Raw genomic sequence first — 25,088 nt, forward strand, 5'->3', positions numbered from 1 at the left:
CTTCTTTGTGTCTGTTTACTTGAGAATAAAAAGCTGTTACATTATCAAAACACACTATAAACATGTAGAAATGCATCATGTCATCTGTGCAGTCAATCATCCAAGACAGTTACACAGGACTTCCACCAGATCTGTGTCCGGTCCGTCTCCAATCCTCTGGGGTCCGGCTCCGTTTTTCCACAGTAATCACTGAATCAAGGATTGTCCTCCTCCTCTCCTCATCCATGTTGTCTTTATGGTCCTCTGAAAACCTCTGACCTGTTGACCCCAGGCCTGGCTCTGCTCATCATGACGGTTTGTTAAGTTAAGTTAAAAACAATCTAATGATAACACAGTGCTTTATTCTGAAAATGAACCAGATGTTTTAATTTTGTTTTGGTGCCTGACTTCCTGTCCCGCTCCATCTGCTCTGTGCTGATTGATGCTTCGTGTTCCGGCATCCCGCAAAAATAGAAGTCATGCGTAGCTGATCCGTTGCGTTCCGACCTGCCGGATCAGAGACGCAGCCGGAACGCAACAGAGCGGATCCAGTCGGAGTTAACAGATTGACTAGAATAGAAACCGATCAGATCCGGTGCCGTGACGGATCCGAGACAGACTGGACACAGATCTGGTGGGATTTGGCAGTCACATTTTAAACCAGCACAATATGCTAGGTCATTTAATAACATCTATGGGCTATGAATAATAAATAAATGTGCCTTTGTTGAGTCCTTTTAGCTTTTTTTTTCTCCACCAGTCGCAAAATCTAGCACATTTTTGTAAACTGGGTAGATTGTTTATGACTTCAAACATTATTGATATGATCCATGTGCTACTAAAATGTTTACAGATAAACCCATAGCTTCACGCTAACTTCAGGGAACTTTACAGAAGTGTCCTCAGTCGTGAAGTGGAAAAATTAACTCCAGCCAATTCCTCTTCTCTTGACCACCACATGGGTACTGGTAAAAAAATATTTGTGTAGATGAATGCCTTTTCAGTCTCTGACTAGTTTAAAACAGCGATAACAGGAGACAGTACTACAGCATATTGTTAGTTAGACCAGTTAGTTGTCAAGTTTAATGTTGCTAGCTTCTGCCTGGATATATCAGGTACCTGGTACATCCACTGAGATAACAATTTTTCTCCAAGTCCTATTCTTGTCAATTTGACTGAGGTATATTTTACAGGATGCATTGTGTAAACACTGGTGTTGTTGCCTCTAGTCAAGTTGGTCTTCCATTTCTGAGAGCCATTGAACTTTATGCTTTGGATTCACGGTTTTCTCCATGGCCGCGTTTGTTGTGCTTCCTTCTTCAGTAAGCTAGCTAGCCAGATTGGCTATCTATTGTTCCACTGGGTGCCCGGCTGTGCTCAGTGTTCCCCCAACACCACAGGGTATCTGATCTTTGAACGCTTAAAATGTATGATTTCAAATTGGAAGGGCCATAATCTTTTTCCAAGGAGATCATGGTGGAGTAAAGTATTCTAAACACACCTCACACAACAAGAAACTCTGTCAAGATAAATGTTAGAACCATCAAAGAGTCGGGGCTTTGCTGACTTTCATCTAAAGGGGGAAATCAGGCCCAAAATCAGCCGGTTATCTCGTGTCCCCTACCAAACATCCTATTACAGCATTCAGGAGCTTCCAACCTTTCTTTTAAACCTTCTTAGAAGATGAAGAGAGATAAATTATTGCAGGATGGGATGTAATACACGTGCCGCAAAGTACAGGGTATGTTTGAACTTAATGATACCTTGGCTTTCAAAAGCAATCGTAAAACATCCCACTGATAATTCAACTTGGAGCACAGTTTTGGGTTTTTTTTAAGTTATATTTTTGGCCTTTTTGCCTTTATTTGATAGGACAGCTGAAGAGAGACAGGAAATGTGGGGAGTAGAGAGCGGGGGAAGACATGCAGGAAATGGTCCCCAGGAATCGAACCGGCGACCCCTGCGACGAGGACTGTAGCCTCTATACGTGGGGCGCTTAGACCGCTAGGCCACCAGCGCCCCAAGTCAGAGTACAGTTAACATGACCTGCCATTGGTTTTTGATCATCTTAATGTTGATTATGGGACAATGGTATAGCTGGACTGCTAGCTAGTCTGTGTTGTTACACATACTATCAAATGTATTCACTTTATGTTGCCAGAACAAAATGTTATTGACTTTTAACCTCTTAAATACCCACTTATACTTCAGAAAATAATCTAGACAGTAACAACACCTCCCACTCAGATATGACTGGAAGTAAAACTCAAAAAATTATACTCCATAAGAACCATACTATAATCAATTATGCAAATTAAATAGAACTGTGCCACTGTTTAGTTGCATCTGGTTTAATTAAATGAGCCACAATGAATACACAGTGAAAAAAAAAGATAGATTGTTTAGCTTCTTTTCAAGTTATGGAAGGTTCTCCCTTTGTGCTGACATGAAACTTATGTCATACATAGCTTTAAGAGCCCTTGATCTCCCCAAATCATCAGTTATTGCCAACCAGTTTTGGTCTATGGACAGAATCAAACCTCAGTGATACAGAAAAAAAACCCATTATTTTGCGAAAAATTCAGGAATCACTTTCAAGTACGTGTATACGCACATGCTCACACACCACCCACCCATCAGAGAACCTCCACTCAGGATGTTGTCCGAACAGATGTTTAGTCTGCCCTGAGCTGTGCACCGCTCTCTGTTTTTATTGGCCCTCTGAATACACCGGCTTTCCACTGAAGCACCTTTGCCTTGGTCACTGCAACCCCCCTAACCTGACCCACGCACACACACACACGCCAAGCCTTTGAGGTAAAACGTCAAAGGGTGAAGGAACTGGAGAGAGAGGACAGAGGTTGGAAGCAAGGGAGCGCCTGCCAAATCCACGGGACCGGATAAACAAGAGTGAGTGTGGCCGTCAGGGATTGCTACATTGTCCCAGTGGAAACGTCTGGCCCTGGATGACTCAGCCTCCGACACGGCACAGGAGGAGCGGAGAGACACTGCTCAGTCCCAAACAGTTTCCAGACTTTCCAAAACAGCCCTGTTAATCCCAGCCTGTTGGCAACCAAATGTCAAGTGAGGGATGAGAGTGTTTGTTGGGCGTAACATAATTTCCCAGTCAAGACAGACTACTTCCAAATATGTTCATCCTGTAGTGATCTACAAACAGATGACATTTAATAGAACATTTATCGATTGATTAATGAAAAACATCAAACACAACACAACTGAGCTTACATAGGTATCATAAAATATCACTACTATATGCACACTCTTCCCTTTAAAAAATGTACACATAATATAAAATAAATGAATGCCATCAGACCCCCGAGCCCTGGGTTAGGTGTGGCCTTGCTCCTGCCCTGGCCTGTGTAAGGTACGAGTTAAGGACACCCGCTGCTCCCTGTAGTCAGAGGAAAGGAGAACAGGAGTTAGGAAGGGAAAAAAGGGAAAGAGATCCAGGAATGCACAGCAGGACTGCTGTCCTGGCAGGTAGATGAAGTGAGGATCACACAGGCCGACATAGGGTGATACATGCGCAAAGGAACATACAGGAAGAAAAACAAGTCCATAAATCACTCACTGGGCATTCATACTAATGTAATTGAAATAAGTTTATCTGGCCTAATGTGCAGGGAATTGCAATTGCTACTGACTAATATGGCCCTAGTGGTCCAGAGGAAATGAAACAAGGAGCGCAAGGTGTCTGTGCAAAGACCAATGTGTGACATAGAGCTGTCCGGTAAATAAAGGTGGTTTAAACATGTAACAAATAAGTTACTGTGTTGGCTCCTGTGGCAACTTTGGTCAATGAGATGATGAAGCTGTTATTTATGGTATAGAGTTCTCTCACTTTTGGCCACAATTTAGATGTAAATCTGGATTTGTCAAAAATGATGTGAACTGCACAGAGGTAAGGCTACAGAGGGGATTCATCCTGACTCTGGGCTCTAGCTAGCTAGTGATTTTTCTTCCCAACTTCCTAGAAAGAAAATGTGCACAACATTGCCCTGTGAGAATGAAAAAAACTTCTTGAAATGGTTGCCTCATAGCATCTGTGCAGCCCACTGTAGTCAAGAACCACAGTGTTGCGAAGCCTCAAGCACAAACACTTAGAAGAGGCAGTCTGCAGGCCATTGGTTGACCCTAATGCTCAGTCCACCTCCCAAGCAGGTAGTTTCACATCCATTAACCCAACTGCCTACTAAGTCATTGTAACATGCCTGTTTTCCAGTATTGAAAATTGATTTTAAGATATAGCAAAACAACCACTCAGAAATGAATACAAGACAAGAGTGGTTTTGTTGTACTCTGCACTGTTAAATGTAAGTTACATTTTATTGTGTACAATAAGAAATGACACTTGATAATTCTGCAGAGACGCACATAAGCTTTCTGATATGTTATTAATAGTCAGGAAATGTCTTCTTTTTCAAGCCTCTATGATGTCACCCTCTAATGGACCAAAATAAAAGGAAACCAGAATTGACTTGCAGCTTTCAGCAAGAGATTAAATGTAGTGAGCAGATGGTTATGAATCTCAACAGGGTGAATAAGACCCTAATGTATCAAAATATATTGATTTAAAGATGATTTTATTGTTTAAAAAACGATTTATTTTTGCGGCAAAAAGTCCCTCCGATACTTCCATGGAAACGGATTCTTATCAGCCTGTACTTCGTCGTGCTTCAGGGATGTTTACGCTCGATGTTGACATGTCTGTCTTCATTCAGCCCTCCTTCTCTCTGCAGAACTACAACTTTTAACTTTAGAACATTTATCACTACAGCTCTGGTTTAAGTTACTTGGAGTTGCACTAAACAGCTCTGCTGCAGTTGCCCTGCTGTGGATTAACACAGCAGGGTATAACTTGAGATAAGTAGATAATTACATCCTGTCTATACTTGTTACCAACTATATAGAGCTATGTACCATATTTTAGAAATTACTAGCTAACATTTGAGCTATTGCCGGGAACCAGTGCCTGTTTTGTGTTTACTTGCTCACATTGACATACTGATGCCCAGTGCACCAGAGTGTTCATGTAATCTGCCTTTTCATGTTGATGTGGACTGATATTAGGGTTCTGAAATAATGCTGTAATGCTGGTCTGGAAGGAGAGCATCATAGCAGAGTAAGCTTATAGAGTGTTCCTTTACTAAAACATACATTTTGAAATGAAGACATGAAAATGCAGACATAGCCTGCTATCATAAAATAAAAGTCTGAATGAACAACTTTTCCCAAAGCTACAAGGAACAGTAGCCGAGGATATCTGGGATCCATGTTGTGAAGAGCACCCAGCAGAGTATTCTCTCCTCTCTGGGGGATTGGCCTCCATGTTGTTATCCAACAACTTTCCCCCAAGAGACTGCGGAAAGCATCCCAACCTTGCTGCATAAAAAAACCCCACCCTCTTCCATCCATAAAACACAGGAACAATGAGTTTCATAACATAATGTAACTACGCTACTTATTTACACCAGTTTTTAGTGTTGAATATGCAAACGCACAGTAAAACACTGAGCAGGAACAAAAGAGAAGCGAGCGCTGCATTACATGTTGAGTTTTGCATGGACGATTTCATACCCTCTGCGACACACTACACAACAAGCATTCAACACCACATTTATAATTCTCTGAACCCTGTGGGTGCAACGAACATCAGGAACAAAGCATTGTTTTCCAATGGTCTGTGACAGTGTGTGCTGCTCAACAGTGAGGCCTTCGCCCTTACTACTGAGGCTGTGTTTGCTAAACGAGCCAGAGCAACACCACGGAGCCCACAAGGCTCCACGCTCTCTGATACGACCAGGGGCTTTTCTCTGCCTGCACACTCCCTCCACCACCTCCTTCCCCCCATCCTTCCCCTCCGTCAGGAATCTATATTTCATAAGCGAGCTGTGGAGCTCCAGTGCCCAATTATCAGCAGATAAGGCGCAGGAAGCCCTGGAGCGCCGGCACGGCTATTTAGACGGGGAGGGGGGAAGGAGCCGGAGAACGAAAGCAGGCAGGCAGGCAGGCAGGCAGGCAGGCAGGGACCCAACCCCCCAGGGGCACTTCGCCCTCACCACGCTATTTTTTCTTCCCTCTCTTTTTTCTTTTCTCTCCCTCGCTGACAGCTCCCCCCCTTACCTTAGCGGCAGGGTTCAATTAGTGCCGGCGGCAGCTAGCACCCGCAGCCCCGCTCAGCCCGGGAGCTGGAGCCTCAATCAGCACACACCAACAACACGCAAGGCTGAATCCAACTAGTGAATCGACGTCAAGACAAGTTCAGTGTTGGTCTCACACACATACAGGAGCATGCACGTGATGCATATGTATGTTTATACACACGTAAACTGGAAGGCCTTTAGTATTTCAGCACAATAGCATCAAGGAACAGCTGAACTAAACTCTTGCTTTCTGTTTTTGTTTGCCTGAAAGGCCAAAGCAGAGAAAGGGATGATTCCAGTGCTAGCTTTGCAACCACAACGTGTCCATGGAGATTCGTTACTGATATTCATTGTTGTAGTTTAGAATCATGTCAGTCTAATGTCTAGGGAAATACTCTGAACTACACTTGGACCAGATGTAAAACCATCCGCAGCAACGCCAAGTATTTCCTGATATTTCACCATTTCTCAGATGTGTTGTTGCTGCCTCCTCAGACTGGCACATTTAAGTCAGGACTTTTCACACTCTTCTGTGGCCCCAGACCTCTATTAGCGAGGGGGTAAAACTCGATGTGCCTCTCACATTTTCAGACCCCAACAAAAAAAACACACTCCAACCACCAATGCTGAGCAAGGTCGACCAGGGGTCAGGCACAGCTCACGGATACGAGACGGATATCGATTCGCTGGGACAGGCTGCGAGCACACATACACACACATACACACACATAAACACTCACACACACTCACACACTTTGGTTCCCCTCCTCTTTTTCTCTTTTTCTCTACAGTCACAGGGCAGGCATCAGCCAATAGATCAGCCAGGGGCAGGAAACGGCCTGGGTCAGAGGGGACAGTGTGTGTGAGTGTCTGAGTGTGTGTGTGTGTGATGATAAGACTAACAGCCTGCTGAAAGCAGCTCTAACCTAGAGCTATATAGGACCTTCAGGCTGTGAGGCTTCACCACGAAGCAGCTAAGTAACAAAGAAAATTGTTCCAACCACACACTGAAGCAGTATTAGTCTTACAGTCACTGACAGACATGCATGTACACACAAGACTCTCATTACTGTCCTCTGTCTGTCTTTTCTGAATTAAATGTTAATATTACAGAACCCTTTTCACTGGAGGACTGTGTGTGCGGACTGTGGCCTGCTTTAAGGGATCCACCAATGGCAGAAAGACTGGGGTAAGAATGAAGCGAGGCTTCTGCAGTGCCGGGTAGACTGGAGGCTCAGCTGGAGTCATGCACAGAAAGCGTCAGCGGTGGATGGGACGTCATGTGTGTGCACGTGCCATGCATGATTGCTGTGCATGAGTGAATAAGTTAAATGCACATCTGAGTGTGTGTGCATGTGTGCTTAAATGTGCGTGTGTGTGTCTGTGTCTGTGCGGTATATGGGAGAAAAAGTCAGGGGGCAGTGAAGCGGAGGAGGGCAGGCAATGCTCCCAGGCATAGAAAGCAGGCCAACTCCATCTCCCACTATGGAGAGCTTCAAAGAGATGGGGCAGTAAAACGAGAGATGGTAGAGTAAGCTGGGTTTTCTCATTGAAGTTGTGTGAAATGAGCTGTTATGTTCTATTTAAACTAAACCGATAACTGCAACACATACTGTAGTTAAAAATGACACTAGAAGACAGTAACAAATGTATATTTTCTGAATGATGCCAACTATGGTTTCTATCATCTTGAAACTTTTTCTGTTTTTATTTTCCACTTAATGACAAAGGTGTGACCTTTTTATTGTTATGTAAAAAGAGCCACTCTTTTCTTCTTCGTTATTGGTATTCTATTAATTTCCTGTTGTTGATTTTACAGCTGTGTAAATCTCAAACTCATGATAAATCAGGTCGCCTTGACACAGAGGAGTAAGGATATAAACCAAGACCAGAGATTCAGAGAAACAGACGAAGAGAGAAGACAGTAAGACAGTGAGGAGGAAGTGAACTTGCCCCGCTGACGCTCTTCTTCCACAGTGAGAGTCCCCCGGCCAGTAGCCTCAGACATCTGGTTGCAGTTAGTTCTCGGCACTTTGACGCGTTTCCTGTGCTGCTGCCTCACGCAGCCACGGCCACGACACAGCCCTCCCAACGCCACGACAGCTACTCACTCTCTGGAGATAATGTGCTGTACCTTACACGCATTCATCAACCCCATGTACACTACATTTAAATAGGCCACAGGAGTGTATTTTTTAATATTTGTTCTTCACTTTTCAGAGGCCTGTATGACATGAATGTATTTTATAGTGATGTGAAAACCAAACAAAATGTGGATTGGGTCAAAAGATGTCATCTGAACTGAGAACTCTGTCCTTGGTGAAGTAGACAAGTGTAGTAAATTATTTCACAGTAAATACTTAAACACCTCAAAGCAAAAAAAATCCTGTGTTTCTAATGACATCATGCAGAAACACAAGCATGAGTTCACCTGACAGGGACACACACATGCAGTCTGCTAACAGCTGATGAAAAACAGCATATACTGTAGAAAAGAGGTGAATAATAAATAAGGTTATAAACAAGTGGCAACCTCCGGTCTCAAACTATGAAGCCTCTGCGGAAGTGTTATAAACTGCAGTTCATGGAGAATCCGCTTGAGGCTGGCTGCAGAAACACCAGAAACCACATAGACACCAATTCAAAAAAGACGATCTTTACAGCATTAATAAACGTGTTTACAGCCTGGTTCAAAAAACGGCTTGGCTCTACGTAGCTTATTTCTCTATCGGCACACACTGTACGAGGTGTGACTTTAAAAAAAAATAAGGCCATGACTGACTTGACTCCCGGACGGGAACACATAGCTGTTGGCTAGGAGGCTCAAACTCCGCCTCTTTACGTCACAGTATGCCTGGCTGAGTTCTGCATTTCCAATATGGCTGCCGCCGCCGATTGGCTTCAAAACAGCGCTTAGGAACAGATGGGTGATGTCACGGATACTACGTCCATCATTTATACAGTCTATGGTTATAAATGAGAAATTGAAACTAAGATTAGAAGAGCTGGACAAATTGAGCCAGTGGGTTCAATGATTAACCTATTTCTAGACTACAGCATTTTAATTCTCAGTCGATCATACTTTAAGAAATCATACATTATTTCTCTCTGTCTGATAAAGAGACACATGGGAAAGTTCTTGGTATTTGCACACAGAACATTGATTTGGCTGCCACAGGATGACTACATTAACTAGGATATTTTACCAAATTAAAACAATACATGAATTAGCTCTGATGTAGCAAGCTATACTTTGCTTTGATGATGTAGCTTACCTAACTCCATTTCTTCAGGGGGTAGCTCTGGTCTAGTGAAACTATATTATTTTTCTTAATTGTATCTTTATTTGGAATGGACAGGTATATACAACAGCATAGCAACATTAGTAAAAGTAAAAACAAAAGTCTTGTTTGTTTTGAGTCCAGAAAAAACACAACATCAGCCATCCTGGAATAAGAGTCCAAAGAAGGTAAGGTCATAGACCATGGATCAGATTTTGTTCATCCATTATGGTGTCCACTCTTCTCTGATCACTTAAATTTCCCAGCAATTGTGAAAAAGAAACAATAATAGTGGAAACACAATGACCTCTTATGGACAGACAGATAAACTCTGCCAGATAAGGCTCACTTGTACACTTAAAAATAACTCTGTTACAGCTAAATTAAAGATAGAGCAGTGTACATGGAACTATGAACAAGAACCAGGGTGGTCAGTGAAACTATATTCAATGGGAGGTAACTAGTCGCTAAGCTCACCACATTGTACAGGTAGCGTTCTGTTAATGAAGAACACATACAGAAACCCACAATAGACCTTTAAATTCATTGTGGTATGGGTGCTGCACTTCACAGTCTGAGGTAAAGAGGCAATATGTTGTTTAGAGGAGCTGTGCAAATGTTGAAATGGAAAGGAGTGAATACATGTAACATAACTGCTTTCTTTTAACTCTTAGGAGACTTTTTCCAGCCTTGCATTTGTGCAGCCTCATATCTACATTAACATGGATCAGTCAGAGATTATTTATTGTATGCACTTTTTGTACAAAAATGAGAGAAAAAGTGATAATTTGTTCTACAATTGATCGGGCCATTATCTAACCCACTGTGTGAATCTGTAAGACTCTGACAGCAGAACTGTTTGGCAGTGGGTAGAAAATGTCTGCTGCTGTTTACATTTCACAGCGGAGCTTCACCGAGGCAAATTCGTGCCATCTACGTTGACATGGCAATAAAATACTGAATCTGAGTCTGATTCACGGTAATAAGGATGCTCTGAGGCATACACTGTATTTGACCTGTCATTTTTTTAGGAACTAACAGCACAGCAGAGCACGTCATGTCACTCATACATTGGTATATTGTAACATTTCAGTGCAGCTACCCACGAAGTCAACCACAACGCCTCTCAGTGAGGTGATCCCCTGTTTGAGGGAGTGGAAAAGGGTGACCCCAGAATGGAGAAATACAAACGAGAGGCAAGAAAAAAAACACACACACACCCACAGAGCCCTGCTGTTCAGAAGGGGAACACGGTAACCTTGTGGGCCACACCGGGGATTACGGGTAGCAAAAGTGAGAATGAGGGGGTGAAAGGAGAGAAAGACAGAGACATTAGTGCAATGAGGAGGAGGTGAAGAGACAGGAAGGAACTTCTCAAAGGCTTTCCTGCGTTGGAGGGACTCCCTTTACCACGCAGGTTCTCTATAAACACAGTACAAAGAGTATTCTCTGAAATCATAATGTGACTGGAAAATTACCAAACCCACAGTCACCTACACAAATACAAAAGGCCATGTTAATTCACATCGCAGTTTCCTTATAGGATGTAGACATAAAAAATCTATACACAATAAATCTAAACAGTTCAATCTCATGTCTAAGTTTTTACAGTAATATATGAAAAATGCTCACTATAGAAGCTTTTTTCTCAACTAACAGGAAAAAATAATGCATGGATACCTCTCCATCCAAACTTAGGCTTAAAACATGTTTTTCAGACTTCGAATAGCCCCACCTTAATTGCTCCCAATCGGGGTTGAGCGCGAGCAAACGAGAACAAATGAAAGTTTAAGGAGGCAGTATTGATTTGTGTGGAGGTCAGGGGTAGGTCACCCCTATCAGAGAATCAACAAACAGCCGCCAGCACCCTCCTCAGCTAAGCCAATCACCTTATGACCTGGTCCACCGTTACCATGGTAAATGACCCTGAACCACACAGACTATATACTGGGCTCTTCACTGAGTGAAAGCAGCACAGTGGAGATGGTGGAGGTTCAACAAATCCTTAAGTTACGGAGAGTAATTCTGCCTTTATGCCTGGCATATGTTAGCTAATTTAAAATTAGCTACACTCGTTTTTTTTATTTCAAGAGTGTCAAGGGGCTCAGGATAATTTATTAAGGTTGTTGAGTTCAGCGGCAATATACTGCAGTAATATACTGCAGTGATTCAATGACACTATGTTACCAAGTAATGAGTTTAGCTGATCTGTGCTTAAAAAAATACATAACTGAAGTAATGTAGGCATATGACTAATATTAAACCTTTGTATGTGTTACAGAAAAGAGCAATTAGACTTATAAATAAGGTGAATTTTATATTAATAGTTTGTTTATCAGCTCATATTTGTTGAAATGTAAAGATCTAGTTAACTTTAAAACATTATTATTTATGTTTAAGCCGGAAACAAATTATTGCCTGAAAACTTACAGAAGTTGTGTTTACATCTCATGAGGAGGCTCATAGAAGAAAATGTAATTTCAAAAGTCCATACGCGCGCACTACATTAAAGCAAATGTGTGTTTCAGTTTGTGGAGTTAAACTTTGGAATTTTCTGGTTGATGATATAAAATGCTGCTCTAATATTTTACAGTTTAAAAGAATGTTAAAAGGTTAAGTAATGGGGAACTACAAACTCATCCAGTAAATCTTTATTTGATTGTTTCAGTGTTTATTGTTAAATTTGATGTTTGGTGAAAAGAGAAGGTGATTACTGAAGGGTTAGCCGTCTGGTTTAATGGTAGATTATGTTGTGATTAATAGGAGGGGCAGGTATTATAAGTTTTTCTTCTTCCTCCTCCTGTTTGTTCATGGACAGTGTATACTCTATTTTGTGAAGACATATATCAAATATGTTCTGTTGTCAAACACTGAAGTGAGCAAATAAAAAAATCATGAATGAATGTATTGTTTAATGCATGTAATGAGTAAGGTTTGATATAAGGCATGAGAGTGAAATAACCAGTGTTATAAAAATGTAATAAAATAACTGACATGTCGTCGTGTTTACATTTGCTTTTCTTTGAAAGTGACTCACCATTAAATAAAATCTAAACTGATATTGGGCGACCATAAGGCTTTTAATTTTGAAGAAAAAATCTCAGATTCTTGCCCTCACCCAGTCTTTCCATCTTTCCCTCCTACCCCTCTTCATCCCCCTCTCTCTCACACCCCTCCCTCCCTTGGAGGCAGGCAGGCTGTGGTGGTAACCAAGCCTCTGGCAGTGTGTTCCTATCCTGCAGGAGCCCTCAGGTTCCAACCTGTCAATATCCCAGGCAGAGTCTTGGCTCTGCTGGGGCTCAGTTAACCTCCTCACCCACTGCAACCGCACAAGGGGGGCTCCTGTCCCCTCTGCCAGTCCAAAGAAGAGCACGATCACCCCCCTGCCCCACACCTCCTCTCACAATCCAGCTCCCAAACCGCACACACCACACTCACATCCGTAAAGGGCAGCACCCTGGCAAGCGACAGTAAGCAATATGGCAGCTGACGGCAGTTTTCAGCTCACTGACGTCTTCGTTGTTTTGGAAGACAGTCCCATCGGAGGTGCACAGAGGGTAAAGAGGGAGATGATATTGTAGAAAAGTCTGAAGGAGAGAAAAGCTCAGTGACTCTGTGACAGAGGTCCCGTCAGCTCGTCATCCGTATCAATTACAGGGAGAGGAAGGGTGAATGTGAAAATGAATCGATGTAATAACTCGTAGCTGAAAGGAAGTTTTAGAGTGATTTAGGGGATGTAATGTGTGAAGTTATTAAAAAGACAGAGAGTCAGGGGGACGTCTAAGTGTTGGTGATTGTGTTTGTAATCTAAACACGCACAAAGGCCTGATCCCAAGTGTGGAAACAAGCGTGTGGCAGCATGTCAACCGTCCCCTTGCACTGAAAACACACACACACAAACGCCCACACACACTCTGTTCCTGACTGCAAGGCACCGCGGCTGTCTGCCGGCAGCTCAGGTTACGGCTGACCGGCGGGACAGACTTTATGGAAACCTCTCTCCCACACCCACTCTCCCCCTCCGCAGGGCTCCGGAGGAGGTATCGGGTTGCCGGTTCAGCGCCGGCCAGGCTTGGCGCTGGCGGCGGCTTGTGATCTCGGGTGCCTGTGTGTGTATGTGTGTGTTTTATCTCCTACTCTTTGAGGGTATCGACACACAAAGCTGCTGTCTCCTCCAGGTATGTAGGTGTGATTTACAGCGTAGATGCTCCACAGTCATGCACGGGCACACATGCAAATCTGACCTCTTCCTCTAATCCAAAACAACTAGAATGTTGGCGCTGCACTTCACAGTCCGATGTGTAATAAGAAGAGATGAGGAGTTTTAAACCCCAATGAGAAACACACGTGTGCTCACTTACCCCTAGGTTTGTAGCTGTGCAGAAAGTGTTGCTTTTATTTACATTGTAAGACGTCAGGCTTAGAGATTTTGAAAACAGGAGATGAATTCAAATGAACTACATTTGTTGAGAAATGTTTCAGGTTATACTAGATAAATTACAGACCTTGCTGACTGTGTCTCTAGTAAAACCATATCCTCGATGAAAACTGTTGATCAAAGTGTCTGGTGGATTATCAGGGACATCGTTCTGGAAAGATAAGATGACACATTGATTGGAAAACTGCAAATTTTTTATGTTGTGAGCATAGACTGTATAAAATATGGACGTAGTATCCGTGACGTCACCCATCTGTTTCTGAAGCGCTGTTTTGAGGCCAATCGTCGGCGGGTGCCATATTGCTGTTGTTGAGCGATTGTGACGTAAAGAGGCGGGCTTTGAGAATCCTAGCCCACAGCTACAGTGTTCCCACCTGTCAATCAAGTCAGCTGTGCCTCTCATTGGAAGACAAAATGACTGAAAGACTGAAAAAATTCACCCCCCTACAGTGTGTGCTGATCGAGAAATGAGCTATCCAGGCTACACTCGTCTTTTGTACCAGGCTGTAAACATGTTTATTTCTGTTGTAAAGATTGTCTTCTTTGACTTGGTGTGTATGTGGTTTCCTGTACTTCCAGAGCCAGCCTCGAGTGGATCCTCGATGAACTGCAGTTTTTAGCACTTCCGCATTGGACTCATATTTTTAGACCGGAGGTTGCTGCTTGGTTGTGAGCTACACTATTGACAAAGAATGGACAGGCTTGAGTCAGAAAAGTTTAGTTGGTCATTTTGGTGAATTGATCCTTTAAAATGAGACAATCCATGTTGAAGTACTTTGATGTATAAGATAGCAGTCAGAGAGTTTAGTGCCTAATATGAGGTGAGCATCAAGAACTGTATTGTTTTATAGTTTTGTCAGCTTGGCAAAGCATCTACGACAGAACGTAGCGCTCCATTTGACAAGTTCATTTGCATGTAAAACCTGGGACGTTCCCCTTTAAAGAAAGTCTGCATTATTTTCATGGCTATCACAACAGTACTTATTAAAGAGATATAATTTAAACAACACCTATTAGGCCTCCAAATTCCATCACGCTAACAAAGAGAGGAGAGAAATACCCTACGTCTATGTGGTCCATAAAAAGACTCCGTGAAGGTGCACTCGCAGGTCAACGCGGAAGAGACCCTCTATATGCAAAGACCTTGTGACTGTTCTGCCGCTGGCTCACTTGCTAGCCCAGCATGGAACGGCACTCATGAATAATGCACGGGGACATCTGCCACCCTTGAATTATAGATCTGTGGAGGCCCAGCATATGGGGACGGCCCGGCAAGTGCTAATGGCTAACTCACTATGACAAAATATGGGTTAGGGACACGTGAGCGATGATCGGGTCATGCAACCTTTCCGTCATGAGAGTGTAAAGTGGACTGAAAATGTGATTATTTCCATGTCTTTATGTATTTAAATGTGTGTGGGTGTTTGTATATCTGGTAAGGCAGTCTCCATTGGATATATTAGTAGGATGATGATGATGATATGACCAAATACACACATTTAAATCTCAGGTTTCAAGGATGTTTAGTTGTTGTATTTTCCCACAGAGAGGAAAGGTGGTCAAAGAATAGACAAAAAAAGTCTCAGTTGGTTAACACACCATCATGCTTTTTCTCCAGCATATTCATAAAAAGCAATGCATGAAGCATTAACAATTGCTCAGAAAGCCTCAGCCTAACCAGAATTGGCTAATGTCTTTGAGCCTCTTACGCTGGCATCCTCTTGGTGAAGTGCAGCTTGCTTGAATATTCTATACTATCTGGTTGCAAGTCCCGCTCTTTAAAGAAGCACAGACAGGACGGAGGGTTGGAGGAGTGGGGGAGCTTTTTCGTCCAGCCCAGGCGAGCAGGAGGCTCAGTCTTCCGGGGACCGGTTCGATCTCCGCCTTTCTCTCCAGGATTATCCTCTTATCAGCACCGCCAAAGCCAGGCTAAGAAGCGCCAGCAATTAGCCTATCTTTAATTAACGAGCACCTCGCTCCAAAACCACCCACGGTCCATGTAGGCTCCCAATTGGAAGGCAGTCAGTGCAGCGTAAAGATGAGCAGACTTAATCTTGTTTTTGTCTGAGTTAAAGAGAGAGTGAATGTGCAGAAAAGGGCAAAGTTCATCTTCAAGTAGCTGGGGAGTTGCGGCATGCAGAGCATCCCTCATGCATGCACCCTCGCAAACAAGCCTTTGTACACCGCAGGTTTCAAAGGGAATCCTACCACCCACCACTGTTCCACTTTGTAGTGCATGTGTGTTTGTGATGTGTCTGTTTGTTCACTTGAGTGTATACTCTAGTGTGTGGATGGTTGCAGCATTTAATTTGTGCTACCACTCACAATCACTCACTTAAATTTCCAGACTAACAGCCTCCTCCTAATCTATGACGGAAACATGGGTAGGAGAAGACATGGGACAGAAATCACCAACATGCACCTTGAGGTTCACAACTCCACACTACACTGCAATCTTTGTGACAAGTCTTGAGAAAGTTGTACACAGATGCATACATGCGTAAATATTGATGACAAACTGCAATATCATTGATTAACTAATGACTTTGTCGACAGAATCAGAGTGGACTGATTCATCTGACAGAGTAAGATGATGGCCTGCAGATGAAAAGAAAGAAGGGATAAATAGGGAGAGAGAACACCAACAGTGCCACGGCCGGGCCCTGGCACCGCTAGACGGGAGGGGTGGCGGCGGCAGCCCCAGCATGCATACATTAGCGGTGCTTAGGCGCACTAATTGCTTCTCACTTAGACAAATCTCCTGCAAATCACGGCTACGCCGCCAGCACTGCCCGAGCCCCCCGGGAAGGAGAGACGGCAGGCAGGCGGACGGAGCGAGAGGCAGAGGAGGAGGAGGGGAGGGGGAGGGAAAGGAGGGGGATGGCGAGTGGAGCGTGTGTACCAGAGGCGCCTCAGAGCAGGATGGAGGAGGAGGAAGGAGTGATGGAGGAGGAGGAGGAGGAGGAGGAAGACGAAGAAGGGGGGGGCACTCCCATGAGAACGGAGAGACACGAAGAGAGAAAAAAGTCCCACCACTTCAAGAGTGTCTCTCTCTCTCTCTCTCTCTCCTCTCTGCTCATCCATAGTCCAGGCCCAGTGCCCCCCCAACCTCTTACACCCCAACCCTCAGAAGCCCCACCGCTGCTCTGCTCCTCCAACTCTCCATCCCTCCACCCCCCCCCCCCCCCCCCCCCCCCTCTTCTACCAGCTCTCAGATCTCTGCTCTGCCCCCTCGCTTGCCCCTCCTTTCTCTCTCGCACTCCCTCCCTCTCCATCGCTCTACAGAAAAGTGGTGGAAAGATGAAACTCTACAAAGAGGGAAAAAAATCAATAACACAGATGGATAGCTGGATAACAGGGTCCGGCATGCTTCGGCGGTGAGGCAATCCAGAGGGTGCCCACACAACTTCCACACAGGCGGAGAGACGGGCAAAAACAAGACGCTGGGATGAGGGTGGTAATCAGCCTCAGGAAGCCAACATCACCCGCAACACACAAGTACACACTTGTTCCCGCACACAAGCACATGCTGCGATGTATGTGCCTATACAGCATGCACACATGCAAACTACAGAAAAAAACAAATGCACTTGTCATCCAAAAGCACATCCTCCTATCCCCAACACCACAAGGATAATTGGGGGAATACCACAAAAATACAGCTATCAGGTAACCTGAGGTGAAAGAAAATAGCTATCTGTAACATAGATATCATACAATGGATCAATACTATAGCAGGGTCTACATTATTCCACTGGTGTTATCTGAAATACTGAAGGCAACATTTGTCTTGTTAGGGCTGGTTTAAGGTACCACAGGCCCCACCAGGACATGTGTTTCAACTATACGGCCTGCACAGTTTAATTCATTATCAAGAAAGAAGAACATGTAGGTGCAGTTTGAGTAAATTTCAGTATTACCGTTTATACGTTTTTGTTGCTTTTTATACAGCCGAAACTTCTTAGTGCTTAGTGTGCAGTGATTCAGAAGTGGACAAGGCAGCGACGCAGTGGGCAGGAGCTGAGCTTTGTTACTTAAAACTAAAACTTGTTATGCCAAAACATTTATACATGAGGGGAGGCGAGACTAAGTATTAACAGTTAAGAGTGTAAGATCAGGGGACGTTTTGGCAGAGTTATTGGCAGAAATAGAATATTATATTCATAGCATCATGTCATGGTGTAAAATCACCCACATTTTGAAATGAGTTGTGTATTCATTTCCTTAGAATAAGCTCTTTATATTTACAGATCAAGTGAGTCTTGACCATGAAGTCTCCAATGCAGCGCCATCATATTTTACAGTAGCCAAGAAGAGAAAGTTACGTTTCTATGAAACTTTTTGGCCTCTGAAGATACCTCTTTGGAAGGAATGGATGGAGGCAGCAGCTGTGAAGTGGTTGCAATTTGCGAACTCACCACTGGATGCCACTGCAACTTGAACACTGTTCCTTGAAAATTGCTAGATAAACTGTTCTTTATACATTCTTTGTATATCTTCACAAAAGCTCAGCTAAAGAACCAAAGAGACTTAAAGAGATGCTCCAATACCAGCTTCTGAATCACATTCCTAAACTTGTGCATTGGCTACTTTTTGTACGTCACACGCAACTGCATAAAAAAGAATATGGAAGAGATTATTATTTTGTAAAAGCAGTATCATATTAAAACGGTACGATGTATTTAATGAATATTATTGCTTAAAGGTCTGGTTTAGTGAACTGTATAAATTCCATTCTTAACCCAAGCTAAACGTCTCAACATTTTTTTATAGATAAGATATAAATCAATGTTGGCGAGGGGTTGGGAAAATACAGGATCAGTTTGGTACATCTATTGTACACTAGAGTACCTAATGTCATACTTTTTAAAGTTATATTTTTGGAGCTTTTTGCACCTTTATTGGAGAGGGGAGGACAGTGGACAGAGCTGGAGATGGGGAAGGAGTAGGGGAATGACATGCGGGATAGGGGCCACAGGCTGGAATCAAACCCAGGCCAACCGCTTCATGGGCGCACAATTTAGCCATTAGGGCAAACCCACGCCCCCCAGTATTATACTGAAGGCTTTATCAGAGGAATCTCTGTTCTGGTAAGCAGTGGTGGACAGTAACAAAGTAAATTTACTTAAGTACTGTACTTAAGTACATTTTTTGAGTATCTATACTTTACTTGAGTATTATTTTTTGGGGATACTTATTACTTTTACTCCACTACATTCAGAAGACAATGATTGCACTTTTTACTCCACTACCTTTCTATTAATGTTCTAGTTACTCACTACTTTTGCTTTAAGTCAGCTCATGAATTTCCTTCTCTTTTCTGAAATCTGATCCCTAAGACAGTAAAATGTGTTTGTGTAGTTCTGTTTGTCTCAGTGGTTTAGCCGTACCTGTATATCGTGCGTCTCCAAGGTTGAACATGGAGTAAACACACAAATTTCACTCAGACCAGGCAGTTCATATAGGAGGTGGTAATGATGGCTATAATTCTCCACCTGAGCACCCATGGCCATATCTTCAGCGCGTGTTAGAGGTTTTTGAAATGAAGAATGATATGTAACGTTTGAAATGTTCTCCCTGTTTCCCACTCTGCTCAAACATACAAACATTCACAGTCCAACCTGAGAAAGCGTGTTGAGCTACATAACATTTGTATCATTCCAGATGAACATTTCAAACTAAGTTGTCTGTGCTTGGAGTAACTTAGTGTCTGTTTTTATTCCATGGTGTAGTTTTTACAGATTTCAAGCAATGGTTTCTAAATAAACATAATGTAACAGAATGTGCTCCTATGTATTTTTGACTGCAATCATGCTTTGTGAAAATACAAAGTTTTGAGATATTTTAAAAAGTACTTTGAATACTTAAGTATTTTTAAAAGCAAGGACTTCAGTACTTTAACTCAAGTAATAATTTGACAGAGCAACTTTCACTTGTATTGGAGTAATATTTGACCTGGAGGATTTATACTTTGACTTAAAAGTAATGAAGCTGTGTACTATGTCCACCACTGCTGGTAAGGAACATCTGTCAAGGCCTGCCTTATTTTGTGATCCAAACTTTGTCAGAACAACCCCATGTTAGCTTGTAGGTTGCTAGCTCTGAGGTGGTTGTTGTTTAACATAGTGACAGGGACTTTGAAAATTGTTTCATGCAGATTCAGGAAGTGGAGGAGAGTTCAGTCTGTAATAAGAGGCTAATGGAAGGTTTGGACACACAACCTCCATCCACTGAATCAGACATGCAGTATTTAAACTCCTCCAGTGATTTGGATTGTTATACTTTACACTGCATGAAGGGATGGCAGCAAAGTGTTTGGCCTGTTGTCAGATAGCTGGAGTATTTCTTTCATTAGATAAGTATGATTGTTTTATTTAGACTGAAAAATAAAACCAGGTATTTATTGATTATCAAGTAAACTGTGACTGGTATTATCTTGGATAGCGGCACGAAAATGGTGTGACAACATTTTGTTGTAATGCCAAATTCATAATTTACTTTTTTTATCAGTAAGGAGCAAAATAAACTACAAATTATCTTACTTCCAAAAGTACTATTAGTGGTACAACAATAAAATGTTGGAATTTAGAAAGAAAAACTTCTGATGTAATTATGTAGATAAGAAATGAGAAGTGATTGCCCTCAGAACAATGAGTTCTGTAAATCTTTGATCAACACTTTTTTACAGTAAATAAGCATTTTAAAACTCAGTATAGATTGTTACTGTACCTTATGACAGCCGTCTTAACTCTGCCCGATGTAGGTTGAGTTTCTAGGTCTTGTTTGATCTAGATCTGCCTGTCCTTTCCTCCCTCTGGAACCAGTGCTGATTGGGTGTGATGCTTACAGCAACTGTAGGAGTGGTGAAAGGTCAGAGACTTCATCATAATGAAGGTAAATAAGAAACCCCGAACTCCCATACACTCATCATATGTAAACAGGTAAACACACCACACTCACAAACACCATCACAGCCCTGTCTCTTCCTACGGTCCAATCTTTGTGGAAATGACTATAATCCTTTGTTGGGCAACAGCCAAGACACCATGAGGGGACCATACTGAGACTAAAGCTTGTTTCTTGTCTTCTTCAGACATACATGTGAAATGTGTTTATTTAAACACGTTTTAATTTATGAAAGTACTTTATTTGCTTTTGGAAACATAATGTGGTTGAATCAAAAGACATCTTTTTTAAAACTGAGCAGACTGAAGTTGATAACAGAGTGGCTTTAGTGGAGTGCTCTAAGCAGGAACTTAATCCTACCAATTCAAATCTTGTAATGTTCGATGTGGATAGGAGATCTAACAAAACCTGCTGGTCGGAGTTTGGTAGCATTAATACAGAAACAATCCAAGTCATTAACATGCTACCATATAAATCCTGAAGCACACAGGATAAGAAGATGATTTTCAAAACAACCTAAACTCACAAATTAAAGATAATTAACAAAAACATTTGAGGAATTTATTCATCAATCATATTCAAAGCTGTAACCTCTGATTATGCTTTTAATGAGCTTTTTTATTAGACAATAAATCACCAGCACAACCTGTGTAAACTATAACCCTAGCGTTTGAGTGTTTCTTGGATCTAACATACCGTATAACAAGCTCCAACCCATCAGAAACATGTGGCTACAGCTCCATCTTGTGAAGAGAAACAGACATGTCATCCCATAGCCTTCATTCAAATCATTATCACATTTTTAGGATGCATCAAGGAGCAGTTTTTGGCAATACAATGATTAATAAATATCAGTACAGTAGAAGTTCAAACATTTAAGTCAGAGAGTAACAGACTGTAAGTAAACTGAATATTGAACTCTTTAATGAAGGGATTTCCAGGTAAGACATACAGGATATTGTAAATACTCAGGAAATAAATCAAACATATTTAAGTCATCTTTTATTACAAAAAGGACTCAATTAACAATTCAATTCAAGACTGATTAATTAGTCTGATTGAAGGCATTTTGAATTAATCAGCATCCAGTGGCGGAGCCAGACAGTTTTGACCTGGGTGGCCAAACTGGGGCACTGCCTGTTAAGGGGTGGCCAGGCGTGGAAAACATTAGGGGCTTATCCCAAACCTAGTAGGGTTACCTCCAATAATCACATCTACTTTAACTTCTTTTCATAGAATAATTTAACAAATGTTACAAATGTGTAGATTTCTAATGTTAAGATTAAAAATGTAACTCGACAGTGTCAACATTTAAATGTGCTGAACTGAACTCTTCAAGGACTCAAAATGAAGATGATTGTCCAAAATCAAAGCATCAACAAAAATAATATTCAAATGCAAAGAAACTACTGTTTCTGCAGCTTGTTGAAACACAACAACACAATAACTGATTTTAATATAAGTAATGCCTCTGAAATGGCAAATGGCCAATCATGTTTAAGAATTTCAGGGTGGCCACTGGGGTGGCCAATCAGTTTTCAGAGGTGTCCATGGCCACCCCTGGTCACCCCCTGGCTCCGCCACTGTCAGCATCGGCCAATGACTGCGCTTAAGAGGCAGAATAAAAAATAATAGTGATAATTTATGCAGACGCAGCAGGCATCCTCGTCTTTTCTGCCTCCTGTCACTCATAGATGGTATGTGATGTTTGAGCAGGCCGTGCAACAGGAGTGAATACAGTTGTTAGTTTTTAATGTGTATATCCACTTAGATTAGCTGTTTGGCTTGTTACCAAGTCTGTCAACAAACAAACAGGCTTATAAAAAGATGCCCCAGTACAGTTTGGGAAGGTAGTGAAAAGCTTACTTTTGGGCCCTGAGCCTTTACTTTAACTTACCTGCACCCTGTTTGCCTAAATTTCCTCAGTCGCCATCATCTTTTCTAAATGACAGCACATCATATCTCAAACTGTTAGTGGCTAGTGTTTCATATACATTTTGTTTTTGATCTAGTCTATTATGATCTAATATGATAATGAAGTTTAATATGGCTTTTGACATGTAAACATCAGTTATGTTCTGGGATCTATAACATAATGTATTTTTATTTTACAAAAAATAATTAAATATCTATCTATGACATGCTGGCTTAGATGACTGCATATTTGGTGTTTGTGTGAGACAGTCATTTATCCCATCTCTCTGATCTCTATGGTAAGAATTCTCTAGAGCAGGGGTTCCCAAACTTTTCAGCCCGCGACCCCCAAAATATAGGTGCTAAAGACTCGCAACACCCACTGTCCCTTAAAGTGATTTAATGTGGCTTCATTTAGCTGGTCTGCAGAAACTTAGCCTACCTATATGAGCATGTGGGTATGTTTCCTGTGCCGTTTTGAATTAACCTACTGCTACTGATGCTTTTCATAATTAACTGTTCACTAAGTCTAATCTTAGGCAAGGCAAGGCAAGGCAGCTTTATTTGTATAGTGCATTTCATAGACGAGGGCAACTCAATGTGCTTTACATTAAACATTAAAAGCATTGGAGACATTCAGACAGGCATAAAAGAACACAATTAAAATGACAAATATGATAAAACAGAAAAGAAAAGGAAAATTAGAAATATATTAAAAATTACATTAAAATTCTCTTACGAGTCATCTGGCCAAAAGAAAGGCAGAAAACTCATTACATTTTCTATTTTCAAGGTTTTAATTCAAGTTTAGCTAATATTTTTGAAGGTTTTGTGGAGATATGATGGAGCTTTTCCGGAGACATGATGCTTTTTCATCTGAGGTCTGACACCTCTCTCTGAGACCCGAGGATGTCCTAATATGTAAACCATGTCCATCTCCGTTTGGTTTCTCTCCATTAAAACAAACTAAATGACCCCTCGCTCGATCACTTTCGGTGTTTGGTACATTCCCTTTCTGTAAAAATGAAATGTTAATTTGTTTCAGAAATGGTAAAAGTGTTCCATCATTTGTAAAAGTGGTAGTGTTTCATCTTTTGTAAATTTGTTTTCTTAAATGTAAATTAGTTTTGGCCTTGGTAAAAGTGTTTTGCTGATCTAATTTTGTTTTATAAAATGTAAAAATGTTTTCCAAAATGTAAATTCGTATCCAACTTTGTAAAAGTGTTTCATCTTTTGTACAATTGTTTTGTCTTTCAGGGCCACCGTAGTTAACCACGCTTTCTGTAACGTTTACCTACCCAATCCTCATCACCACAACAGTGTTTTGGAAGCAACTCAGAGAAACATGAAAGCTAACTTAGCTAACGATGTCAGTAAATCTAACATTAGGCGAACGTTTCAGGTTACTGCTCTCTCTCATGGTAGTAAGTTGCGAGACTAATTCGTGGCACTTAGTGTCCTGTTGCTTACCTGTCGTGTTTTTGTTAACCTGCCTGAAATGAGCCCTCTTGCATTTCTCACCTGTCATGATTGCTCCTGCTCTTCCGGTCGGTCATACAACATCTGTTGAGTCACTTCCGGTCAATCAAAGCTACTTATGAAAGAAGGGACTACACAGCCGGTTAGTTTGAAGCATCAAATCATTTTACACAGTTTTAGACTGTGGCCCAGAGAGCGAGAGGATGTGACAAAATTGTACCAAAAAATTAAATTAAATAATTGATTGAGTTTGATTTTTAGTTATGACGGAAGTAGGCTACATTGAAATTTATAGATGCAGTGTACTGAAATAACTAATGATGCAATCTGGGGAAAATGCCTTAGTTAAACCTGCTAAAATGCAGTCAAACTAAAAAAAAAATCTACTTTTCTCTTTCATAAATATTTGCTATGGTGACAAATTATAAGAGGAATAGCTCTAATTCAAAACTGTTAGTATATATAATATTGCATATGTTAGCTACCTTTGAGCAGTCAGTTTGTACATTGATTCTTTACTTTTAAACTTTTAGAGGCAAAAAAGTAGAAATTTCTGCATAGATTTTCCCTACTTACCAGAGATATATAATTTAGCGTGTGTTTTATAAATACACAGGTAGAAGGCTGGCAAAAGAACCCAAGACTCAAACGTCTGTTAAAACAATATGACTTCAAGCCTTGTTAGTTAAATAAATGGTAAAGAGCATGCTGAAACAGCAAGACTGAGTTAAACAGACAGTGATGAGGCTCTGACGCCCTCTGCTGGCTAATCACTACAAACACTGGACACAAATATATTTGGAGGTCAAAATGTACTGTAAATTGATACTCTGAAATGTTGTGGATGCTCAAATGTTATTTTTTCCCTATTTTTTCTTGCTGTATAGGGATTTATCTTCAAGTTTACAAAATGCTGTGAGTCCAGGC

At 41.7% G+C, this 25,088-nt stretch overlaps 1 protein-coding gene across 3 annotated transcripts in view; it reads right to left on the reverse strand.

Annotated features, from left to right (window-relative positions):
- Positions 1 to 24,855, reverse strand: part of samd11 (sterile alpha motif domain containing 11) — a 94,623-nt gene extending 69,768 nt beyond the window's left edge. Inside the window, exons 1-4 of one of the 3 annotated variants that reach the window (XM_034695260.1) lie at positions 24,153 to 24,220; positions 21,465 to 21,511; positions 20,592 to 20,714; positions 13,930 to 14,013 (exon numbers count right to left, since the gene is read on the reverse strand). The gene's annotated coding sequence lies outside the window, so the exon portion shown is untranslated. Of the gene's footprint in view, positions 1 to 13,929; positions 14,014 to 20,591; positions 20,715 to 21,464; positions 21,512 to 24,152 lie in introns of all 3 variants that reach the window. The other 2 variants (XM_034695261.1, XM_034695259.1) reach the window with 2 other exon arrangements.
- Between the last annotated feature and the right edge of the window lie 233 nt (positions 24,856 to 25,088).

Source organism: Notolabrus celidotus, chromosome 11 (assembly GCF_009762535.1).
Source record: "Notolabrus celidotus isolate fNotCel1 chromosome 11, fNotCel1.pri, whole genome shotgun sequence".
NCBI lineage: Eukaryota > Metazoa > Chordata > Actinopteri > Labriformes > Labridae > Notolabrus > Notolabrus celidotus.